This window comes from Sinohyriopsis cumingii, chromosome 1 (genome assembly GCF_028554795.1).
Source record: "Sinohyriopsis cumingii isolate HCF-2022 chromosome 1, ASM2855479v2, whole genome shotgun sequence".
Classification (NCBI taxonomy): domain Eukaryota; kingdom Metazoa; phylum Mollusca; class Bivalvia; order Unionida; family Unionidae; genus Sinohyriopsis; species Sinohyriopsis cumingii.
In genome coordinates, this window is record NC_142961.1 from 137,864,953 (window position 1) to 137,877,290 (window position 12,338).

General features: G+C 44.8%; 1 protein-coding gene across 2 annotated transcripts in view; it reads left to right on the top strand.

The window, feature by feature from the left end:
- Nucleotides 1-12,338, top strand: part of LOC149807936 (neuroligin-4, X-linked-like) — a 145,977-nt gene that overhangs the window by 34,576 nt on the left and 99,063 nt on the right. The window lies entirely within an intron of this gene.

Genomic DNA, 12,338 nt, shown 5'->3' on the forward strand with positions numbered 1-12,338 from the left:
AACCCGGACTTACTTTCAGAAGAGGTGAATTGGGATTTTGTGGATTTTCTTACCTCGCAAGAATTTGTTCCGGAACCTTCGTCACCTTCATTACCACACGTGGAGAATTTTAGACAGAGACAGAAAGAAGAATTGGAGAAATTTATACAACGACAAAAGGAAGCGGAACAAGCTTTTCTTTTACAGCAACAACAGCAAGAAGAGGTAAGAAAAAAAAAAACAACAACAAGAAGATACAGCAGCAAAGAAACAAGAGGGTGAAAATCAAACGGTCACGGTACTGTTAGACATTTTAGCGGAGTTAAGAAGTCTGAAACAAATGTATCAGACTTCTTTATCACGACCGAAGAGAATACGACCTTCCCGAGCTAAACACGCCAACCCTGTGACTAAGCCTACCGTATCACCCTTACTGATTTCAACCCAATCATCATCATCAGAAGTAGGCCTCGGCCGTGGCAAAGGCTTAAGGCAGTTAAAGTTGATTGCTTAAACTCACCCCTACACCAAAAACCAAAGGCCCTTTTCAGGGCCACCCACTTCTCTCGAAAAGAGATAAACTTCAATTGCCAATAACTCAGAAAAAAAAAAAACATTTTACTCCTATAGTACGTGTATATGAGTGCGTGAGTGTAGCTTCTTATTTAAAATCAAAACTCAACGACACCTTTTTATACCTAATTTATTCTTTTATAAATAGTTACAATCCAATTCACAATTCACAACAGAGCACTTTAAAAAGTACATTCACTTCTTCTGTCTCACTGTTTAGTCTCTCTGTTTTTTAAATTTCTTCACCGTCACAGTCTTTTCCTCCTCTTCCTCCTCACTTTCTTCCCTTCTTCTTTTCTTCTCCTGTTTCTTTTTCTTCACTGTCTGCTATCTTCCTCCTCTTCTTCCTCTGAAGAATCCTTCTCTTCTTCTGACTCCTCTTGTTTCTTTTTTGGGCAATCTGGAGACCAATGTCCTTTTTCTTGACAATAATAACAGGTATCTTGACTTTTGTCTCTTTTATCCCCTGTTTTTCTTTTTTGACGGTCTGGACACTCTGAAGACCAATGCCCTTTCTTTTGACAGATATAGCAAGTATCTTCACTTTTATCTCGAAAAGAAGGACAGTAGTCCGAAGGCTGGTCTGAAGAAAATTTTCTATTGACCCCTCGCAAAGCTTTGATGAAACGTTCGATTTGGCTAGTCTCTTCCATCGTTGTGCTCGGTTTGAGGGTGAAATGAATAGTGAAAGGACAAGACACACACCCTTTTATATACGCTGGTCTGCCATGACTATAAATTAGTCTATGGTGTTTTAACTTGAGTCATTTGACGTTTTGCACTCAAGATGAAACGATCCAATTCATCTGAGAAGAAAGAAGAAAGTAAGAGGCAGAAACGTGATCTATCGCCTCGTACCAGGGCTGAAGTCTTGGCACAAATTCATGCCAGTGATTTTGAAGAGGACATGAGTAAACCAGAATCCGAACCCTCTAAACCAAGTTCACCACCCTCAGTCAACCCTGAAAAGTACTATTCCATTCGAGAGACGGAAAAGCGCTCCTCTAGAAAATTTAGAACCACGGCTTACAAATACACGGTGAAGTTTAAAGATTTCAAGGCTGAAGTAACGTTAGAGAAAGCAGAAGGGTTCATCACTGGGGTTTGGAATTCTTTGCTCACCACACTCAAGCGACAATGTCAACCCAAAGAAGACGATCGCTTGAGACTTTCCATACAACACGACGGTTTGAAATCCCCTGTTTGGATCGAGTTTAGCAGCCCTGCAGAATTGACTGCTTCCAAAGTCATGGACAAGATTCAACACGTACAACAATCCAATGACCAGTTTGACATCACCGATGGAAAAGCCACACTGGACATGACCCACGTCTCTCCTCCTCAAGGGACTGGCCGCAAAAAAGTTTTATTGGTGAACGACCTTCGCAGTACCAAAAAGAGTCTCGTCCGAATTCACAACCCTCAAGACCAGATGTGTTTAGCCAGGGCCATCGTGGTGGGACGAACCTATGCCAACAAGAATGACACGGTAGAATGGAAAAGAGCCTGGAAATCTATTCAACGATCCGATCGAGCCAAACAACGAAACGAAGCAGAACTCCTGTTGCAACAAGCCGACCTGTCCACAGACACACCCTGTGGCATTCCTGAAATGCAAACATTGCAAGATGTCCTAGCTCCACGCTACACCTTGATAGTGCACCCTCAAGAAATGCGCGGGCCTCTGTTGTTTCGAGGGAAAGACTTTAAGGATGGAAAATACATTCATGTCTATTATCACGATGACCATTTCGATACCATTACCAGTATCACCGGATTCCTGGGATATGTTTATTACTGTAGGGATATGTGACCATGGTTATAACAATCGAGAGCAACACAAGCGTTGTGGATTGAAATGCTCAGGATGTTTGGCCTCTCCACCCTGTCTGAGCGAAGGACCAGTGCATTGTTCAATTTGTCTGCGCACGTTTGTCAGCCCTACCTGTTACCAACAACATTTGAAGACGCAAGGTTCACAGCAGAAATGTGCTTGTCAACTGCTGAGATTGTGCCCTACGTGTGGACAAGGCATACGTACCAATAATGCCAAGGCACACGTATGTCGAGGAAAGAAAAAATGTCACATTTGTCACCACATCGTGGACTTGGAACACTAATGCTACTTGCAAAAATACCAACCCCCACCAGAGAAATAGGACGGTCACAAGAAGAAAGGCAATTTCATCTTTTTCGATTTCGAATGCATGCAAGAAAATGGCATTCACGTTCCTAATTTATGCGTGGCTCATCGAGCGTGCGAGAAGTGCATTCAGGAACCTATCTTCAGTCATTGCTCTCACTGCAGCAATATTCCTCGAGGACGTGAAAAAATCTTTCGGGGACCGAACACGCTAGCCGATTTTCCCAATGGGTCTTAGACCCCATCGACAAGACGTGGAGCCAAGAGGACATCGAACGTTACGGAGATTGTCATCGTCATGCCACGGTGATGGCTCACAATTTCTCCGGATACGATGGACAGTTTCTTTTGAGATACTATACGGAACAAGGCACCGAGCGTCCTAAAGTCACTTTGAACGGAGCCAAAATCATTTTCATGCAAGTGGGACAAGTACAGTTTAAAGATTCGATGAGTTACTTGGCCATGCCTTTGAGTCGAATGCCTAAAACGTTTGGAATGACAGAAATGGCTAAAGGGTACTTTCCACACTTTTTCAATACGGAAGCCAATCAACACGCCGTTCTGCCTCATTTGCCTGAGGCTCACTATTACGACCCTGACAACATGCGTACCGAACAACGAGAAGCTTTCTACGCTTGGTACCAGGCTCACGCCTCCAACCCTTTCGACTTTCAGGAAGAAATGTTAAAGTATTGTCGTTCCGACGTGGACATTTTACGACGTTGCTGTGGGAAATTTCGAGAACTGTTCATGGAACACGGAGGGGTCGATCCTTTGAAAGAAGCTTGCACCATTGCCAAAGCGTGTTCCTTAGTGTACCGGCAACGATTCATGCCAGAAAACACCGTAGCTGTCATCAGTCCTCGAACGACCAACTATGTAAAACGTCAGTACTCGGTCAAAGCCCTATGCTGGTTACATTACTTGTGCGACAAGGAAGACAAGTTGATTCAGCATGCCCGCAACGGAGGGGGCGAAAAGACCGTCGAAACGCATTCGTTCGATGGCTGGGACTTAGAAAACCCCAAGATCGTGTACGAGTTTAACGGTTGCTTAATTCACGGATGTCCCGTCTGTTATCCTGACCGTGGCACTAAAAATCAGTTTTTACAACGAACCATGGAAGACTTGTACCAGGACACTTGTCAGCGACGCCTAAAGTTAGAACAGGAAGGATACCAAGTGGTGGAAATGTGGGAACACGAATACGATCACCGTTTGAAAACCGATCCCGAATTTAAACGCCTCGTGGAAAGTTACCAGTTCATCGACCCCCTGAACCCGAGGGATAGTTTGTACGGAGGAAGGACCAATGCCACCTGTTTGCTGTACCAAGCAGACGAAGAGAAAGGAGAAGAAATGAAATACTTGGACGTGTGTTCGCTGTATCCCTACGTGTGCAAATATTGTCGCTTTCCTGCAGGACACCCACAATTGTTCACGGAACACATCGACCTGAAAAATATTCGACAATACGAAGGCTTGATCAAGTGCAAAGTTTTCCCTCCCACGGACTTGTACCATCCCGTGTTACCTGACCATTGTCAAGGTAAACTGATGTTTCCTTTGTGCCGTACTAGTGCCGAAACGTGCAACCAAGATTAACCTTGCCAGCACACCCAGGAAGAACGCGCCTTGACGGGGACGTGGGTCAGCGTAGAATTGTTCAAAGCTCTGAACATGGGATATCAACTGTTAGAAGTGTACGATATTTGTCACTTTCCCAAGACACAACAATACCACAAGGGTGACCCGACGCAGAAAGGCATTTTCGCAGACTACGTGGATGCCTTTTTGAAACTGAAACAAGAAGCCAGTGGCTATCCTTCCTGGTGTCACACTCCCGAAGACCAAAAGACATTCAAAGAGAAATACCGGGCATAAAAAAGGCATTACTTTAGATCACATCGAGAAAAACGAAGGCAGGCGATCGTTTGCCAAAGTGATGTTAAATTGCTTGTGGGGTAAAATGGCACAACGATCGTGTTTACCCAAGACGGAATATTTGACAGAACCTTCCCGCTACTTTCAGATGATTCACGACAAAACCAAATACATGAAACACGTGGACGTCGTTCACGAGGATTAGATCTTGGTCATTTACGAAGAAGATCTGGACTTTGTACAAGACGACCCTTTTGGAAATGTCATCATTGCGGCTTACGTGACAGCTCATGCTCGCTTAAAATTGTACGAAGCTTTAGAACTGTTAGGGGAACGCGTCCTGTACTTTGACACGGACAGTTGCATTTACATCCATCACCCGAGTCAACAGCACCCTGACATCGAAGGAGACCGTTTAGGAGCCTGGACAGACGAGCATCCCGACGACAAGATTCTAAGTTTCGTCAGTGGCGGTCCAAAAACTTACGGCTACGAATACCGGGACCCACAAGGAGAAGTGCACACGAAGTGTAAAGTGAAAGGATTGACTCTGAATTATCGTACCAGTCGTGTGGTCAACTTTGGGGCATTGAAAAAAGCCTTGCAATCGGGAGAGGATGAACACTTTAAAGTGACCACCTATCAACCGAACAAGATTGTACGTTTACCCACTCACCACATCGTCAGTCGACCCTTGGAAAAAGTCTATCAAATCGTGTACCAGAAGCATGTGCGACTTTCCAATCATTTCACCTTACCGTATGGACACGTCGGTATTGGTCTGTATATATAAAGGAACCCTAGGCAAGATCGATAGTTCATTGTGACTACCAAGGCCAAGCGAACAAGATGAATAGTTTCAGAGAAACACAAAACAAGTTTAGAAAGGCACAATTCAAGTTTGGGGCTTCTGAAGTGGAATGCGATTTTGAGCCTTGCGATGGGAACGATGCTGTACGCTGTGACCTTCGCGATGCCGTAAAGCATCATGGGAACTTTGTTCTCACTACCCCTATCATGGAAAGTGATGCTGCGCGTGTCAAACCTGAGGGATGCGAAAGCGATGCCGCTCGTCCTCTTGGACATTTTACTGGGTTTTGTTTTAATGGTGGATGTTCACCTTCATGTCTACCTCCCTACGGATGTCATCCAGCCCTGAGCAAACTCCTGTCCATGTCACCCAACCCTCATCGAAACGAACCTGTGAAAGACGAATATTCGTTTCCTGTGCGTTTGTCGGAATACTGCGACTTTGAAAATCGTCTTCAATCGTTCAAGGGAAAATGGCCTAAGTATCTGGGAGGACCGACCCCCGAAGAATTAGCCAGAGCCGGATTGTTCTACTTGGGCGAAGGAGATAAAGTCAAGTGCTTCAGTTGCGGTGTGTCACTTCACCACTGGGAACCACAAGATTCGGCCTACGTAGAACATGCTCGATGGTCACGGAATTGTCATTACTTACCCTTAGTGGGACCGAGACATTGAAATAACTTACCATAATCTGTTTATGGATACTTTACAAGAGAACATTCGTGCTTTGCCTGTGGAGTTGAGAGAACACATTTACCGAGAGCTGGTCAAAATACAAGTCAAACGTAAAGAACAGTTGCATCCGTTACGTCACCAGATCTTTAACCACTGGTACCTGAATGGTATAAGAGAACTGATTCGTCAGAAATTGTTTCAGTGGTCAGACCTTGTTGAACACTTTCAGTTAGTGAATGAACTAAACGTTCGTAATTTTGGTTACTTCGAGATTCACCTAGTGCAACCTATTGAGGAAGACGAGTTAAAGGATTACCAACATATTTTACGTGGAATCTGCTTAGCGGAAGACGAAACATTTAGACAAACTCTGACGTTTCGGTTACAGTATGTAAGATTTAGATTCCCTACTGGAGAAAGAAGATGTCTAGTTAGAAAGTACCTTTATTGCTTCCGAAACAAAGAGACTATAAAATCAGGAATATATGCCACGGCTTATGTCACATGTAATTGAACAGATTCCGTGGAAAGAACTCAATGACCATATTCAAACCGTGGATCATTACCATCGATTATTACAAGAACTGTATCCATTCAATTTGCGTCGACAAGTGGTGTGTCTTTTTGACTTATTTTCTGGGATTTCGTTTACCAGCCGATTCCTTGTGGACTCTTTACGAACAGTACTTACCATCCCAATGGCCTTAAATGGTCACGAAGGACTCCTTTTGCTCAAAGCCTTGCGTCTTCATCTGGATACTTCTCGACCTCAACGGGAAAAAAAGATTCGTCAACTTGTAGCTACCGAAGACGTGTATGACGATGTGTGTGTAGCTTGTGACTTACACCCCCATTGGACAGATGTCCGTGACTGGAAAAAAGGGGGTTTTGAGGCTTGTACCCAAGAAGTGACCCAGTATGCACGAGAGTTGTTCAAGGCTAAAAGTTACTTTTCAACCTCTGTTAGTGACAGTGCCAGAAGAACCCGTCACCCAGGACAGGACTGTCGTGAACATGCCTGAAAGACCCTTTCGGGAGGACACTTGTGTGACCTTTCCTCCTATAGAAGTGGTCAGAACTTTACCCAAAACATGTTGTACAGACACTTGTGTTTATTCCACGTTGATGATTATCATGTGCCTTTTATTGTTGTACTCAAGCCTTTGGCTTTTATGTATTTTTGTCTTTCGTGTTCATATTTGAAACATTCAATAAACGTGTCCTGAAAAACTATATAAACTCTTGTCTTGTCTGTTTTCGTGTCACAAGTGACATTCCTAACACTATGGCTACCTCTGCTGTCTCTGCTCCCTCTTCCTCTACTGTCAAAGTCATCGACGAACACTTAGATCGTGCCAGTTGGGAGGCTTTGTCTCTTCGCCATCCCTTTAACATGCTCATTGCTGGACCTAGCGGTTCAGGCAGAACCGAATTCGTCAAACGCTTGATCGAACATAGACATCATTTGATCGATCGACCACTTCAGCTCATCGTGTGCTGTTACAAAGAGTGGCATTCGGCGTACAGCCTCTTGCGAGAAAGTCAAGGCGATTCCATCGTGTTTGTGGAAGGCATTCCTAAAGAAGACGACGGCATCGTCTCTGACTCCCGTCAAACCCATTTGGTCATTTTCGACGACATGTTAGGAGAAGACGAAGAAGAAATTAAACTGTGGTTCACGCGCAAAGGGCATCATCGTAATGCCAGTGTCGTTTACATCACTCAAAATTTGTTTCAACAAAGTAAAGCCCATCGCACCATCAGTCTCAATGCGCATTACGTGGTCTTGTTTAAAAGCCCTCGAGATAAATCGCAAGTGCAAGTCTTAGCCAAACAGTTAGGAACGCCTTGGCTGACTCAGGTGTACGTCGATGCCACTCAAACTCCACACGCCTATTTACTCGTCGATTTGAAACCTACGACCCCCGATGATTTGCGACTTCGTACCCACTTGTTTCACCACTGGTGCCAAGACGGAGGGCCTGTCCTGTACACGTCTCCGTCCTCGACTTAACTTCATTCCACAAAAACATCTATAAAAACCTCAGACCCTATTCGTCTGTCTCACACAACGTCAACATGACGTCCCTTCAGTCGCATCTTCCCGTCAAATTGATTCGTGCCTTGTATGGCATCAGTCGAGAAAAAAATTCACAAACACTAGCTCGTGTCTTAGAATCTAGTCTCAACGAAGCCTTACGATGGTTCACGGTGACGGCACGTCAATTACTACAAGGGATCATTCAGATTCCTCGTCAAACCAAATGCTTTTTTGATCGAAACAAAGTCGCTTTGACCCAACTGGCCGATCCCCGCATCGACACTCAAACCAAAAAACAAATCATTTTGAAACCTGGAGGGAGTAGTACTCTAGGAGGGGTCATCATTCGCTCTCTCTCAAGATGGGATCCTAATGCCCCCAAAGTTCTCCCGAAGAAAAAAGTCAAACGAAGCTCCAAAAAGTAGAAAAAGACCAGGTCCCCAAGGAGACCCGTGTCTCCAAGAAATTCTCCAGTGGCGGGACCCTCCTCTTTGCAGACACCATCCCGGAAAAAGAAAAAAAAAAAACAGAAAAAAAAAACAGAGAAAAAGCCCCCAGAAAAAGAAAAGTCCACAGAAGAAAATTAGTCGCAAGAGAGGCACTTCGGCCAGGAAGCAACCTCACACTCGCAAGCCACGACCTGCCACGGCGGTGACTCCGGTAGCCTCAGGTTCATTCACTTCTCCGTTGATGTCACCAAGAACTGAAGAGTACTTGTAGACGTTGATCACACCAAGAACTTCTCCGTTGATGACCCCAAGAACTTCTCTAGTGGCATGACCCTCCAATTTAGTGGCAGTGGCCGCTGCTCACAAAGTACCTTCTCCCAAAATCAAAGTCCAAGAAAGATCGGGCATGCTACAAAGTTTACTGGATTTGTCCAAGCAAGAACTGGCTCGATTTAGTCCGTTACGTACCCCTGCACGACGTGTCATGCCTGTCCTCAAGTTGATACGACGTAAAGACAATCAGTTTCGACGCGTTCCAGTATAAAAATGGTATGCGACCAAGTAGGGCATCAGTGTTTTGGTGCTCCTGAAGATGTCACCCTCCAGAAAACATCCCTCTTCTAAACAACCCCAAGGAAAGAAATGGAAAGGACTGCCTCCACGTTTAGTCGAACACAGGGACATGTTATCTGTCCTGTCCAAAGCTTCTCCACCCCTACGAAAAAAACTCATTCAATCAGCTTCCAAAGAGGTCATCGATACCGTGTGCTAATGTTGTTTGAACGTGTTGAAAGGCACGATCCCTTTGTCCAAACACCAGAAACAATGCTTAGGCAAACATCGTCACGTTCTTCCCCAAATGGTTCAAAAGAAAATCCCCCTTCGTCAAAAGAAGAAGATGTTTGTCCAACGTGGAGGCATTTTACCCCTCTTGTTAGGCCCATTGCTGAAAGGAGTCTTGGGAACCATGTTGGGAGGACTGATGGGAGCAAAATAAAAAGGCCCTCTGACGTCCCAAGATCTCAGAATCTACCCTTGACAACCCCGTGGAAGGACGAAAACTAGCTTTAGTGCCTTACAAACGATGGATGGAATACCATCGTTGGCAAGAACAACGCACCCCGCATTTACCTCCTAATCCCCATTTGAACTAAATGTCCCAGTTACAACACGAATTGCAGTCCTTGACGGATCGCCAAGATTTGTCCGAAACAGAAAAATCTCAAAAGTACGGTCAAGTCTTGCAACGACTACAACTCTTTCACCAGAAAGCTTTAGACGAAACAGCTCTACCCACTCTGAAAGATTTTAAGACCTTGATGAAAAGTCCAGCACCATCACCAGTACCACCACCACTACTACCACTGACCAAGACAGAAAGGGAGAAGAAGAAGAAGAAGGGTTTCAAACTTCACCAGAAAAAGTACGCAAGTTAACAACACCACCTACCTCCAGAATTGGATGGATTAAAAAGATGATGACCACCCATTCTTCATCACAAAAGAAAAAGAAAGTGAAGACAGAAGTGAAGACAGAAGTGAAACAAGAACCGATATCCCCTGTTCCGACATCCTCCTCTGCGACACTTATTGCTGGTCGCACACGCAAAGCATTGCAATCCAAGAAAGTACCCCAAGAGAAAAAGAGTAGCATCTTCCAAGAATGGGTGGCTTATTAACACACAAACACAAAATGGAAAAAGTGTTAGCCAGCATTTACTACGATCCCTCCCATCCTGCAGGTCACGCAGGAGTTCAAAAATTGTATCGTGCTGTCAAAATTCGACTGAAAAGTCTCCGTTTACCTCAAGTGCAACGATGGTTACAAGAACAAGCTACCTACACTTTACACAAACCCATTCGACGCAAGCTTTCCACAGGTCGCACCCGAGTGGAAGGCATCGATCATCAATGGCAAGCCGAGTTAGCCGATGTCTCTCATTTGGCCAGCTACAATCGTGGCTACAAATATTTGTTTTGTGTCATCGACGTCTTTTCCAAATTTGCCTGGGTCGTACCCTTGACTTCCAAATCGAGCAGCGAGTTAGTGCGAGCCCTGCAACGAGTGTTGAAACAGCGTGGTCGTCACCCTCTTCGATGGCAAACGGACAAAGGCACCGAATTTCTGAACCAAGCTTTCCAAAAAGAATTAAAGAAACGTGACATTCATTTTTTTACCACCGAGAATCCCGAAACCAAAGCCAGCATCGTGGAACGTTTTCAACGCACTTTGAAAGAACGTATGTGGAAATATTTTACGCATCACCACACTCTGAAGTACATCGACATCTTACCGCACCTGTTGCAAGCGTACAACCAATCTTACCATCGAAGCATCGGACGTGCCCCGCAAGAAGTGACTCCCGAAAACGAAGTGCTGGTGTTTGAGCGCCTGTTTGGTACGTCCCCGACGAGGGCTGCCCCCAAGAAAAGAGGAGTGTTGACCGTAGGAGATTGGGTACGCATTGGCAAAACCAAACGCACTTTCGACAAAGGTTACTTACCTAACTGGACGACCGAATTGTTTCGTGTCACTGGACAAGTGCATGGCCGTCATCCTGCCGTCTATAAATTGGAAGACATGAACGGAGAAGTGCTCAAAGGAACGTTTTACTTACCCGAGTTACAACGTGTCACCAAAAAAGAAGACGACGTGTACGACATCGAAAGCATTCTCGAACGCAGAACCCGTAAAGTGGGCAAACGACGTGTCAAAGAAGTCAAAGTACGTTGGAAAGGATATCCATCCAGTTTTGATTCTTGGATCGACGCTTCGCAAGTCATCGACTATAAAAAGAAGTGACCATCATGCCCTTTCACACAGACGCAGCTACGTCGACCACTCCTTCACCCAGTTCTTCTGTGCAAGATTTACAGAAACAACCCTTGTGGGTGTGGTGTGGAGAACGTGTGCCTAAAACGGAAATCGTCTTTATCTGCCAAATCTTCGTGGTGTATTGTGTCATCGGGGCAGCCATTGCCAATTTAAGTTTGCAACAAGGAGACAAACAATTGTGGACCATTTTATTGAGCAGTTGCATCGGTTACCTGCTTCCCAATCCCTCCCTGACATTCTCTTCCAACTGGAACCAGGGGAACCTTGTGTCCAGTGCCAGTGTCAGTCACCACTCCAATAACAACAACAACCCTATTTTGGGCGGAGACACGCCTCTGACTTCCAGTAACCCCTCTAACAGGTACAGAACTCTGGAATTATGAGTCACCAAAACCAATTTTACTTAACCTTACCCAGTGACAGTTCCATGGAGGTGTTTCCCAAGAACACGTTGTGCTGTTACACGGCCAAATTACCTCAGACCATCCCCTTAGATCACGAAACCCATTGGGAAGTGGCTTTAGTAGAAATCATTCACCCGACCCAAGTCCTCAATGTCCTTCCCAATCAAAATTCTTTTGATGTGGAAGTTCATGACGAACAATTGCAACAGTACTTGGATACCTATGGCAAATATGACAAGAAAACCCCTGGCACAAAAAATCAAAAGTACACCACCTATCACTTGTTCGTTCTCCCAGGCTATTATTTTAGTGGTCAACATTTGGTGAGGACCATAACCTCCAGGTTTAATGTCGTGTTTCTGAAAGCTTTGGAAAGTGTCAAAAAAAGTGTCACCATGGAGTACCACAAAGCAGCTCGTCGTTTCTTGATGAAATTTGACTGAGGCAAAATCGTGTCCATTTTATTTTGTCCTGAATTGTTTGACATGTTGGGCGGAGACATGGACATGAGAAAGGCCATGCTCAAGAAAAACGAATTACCA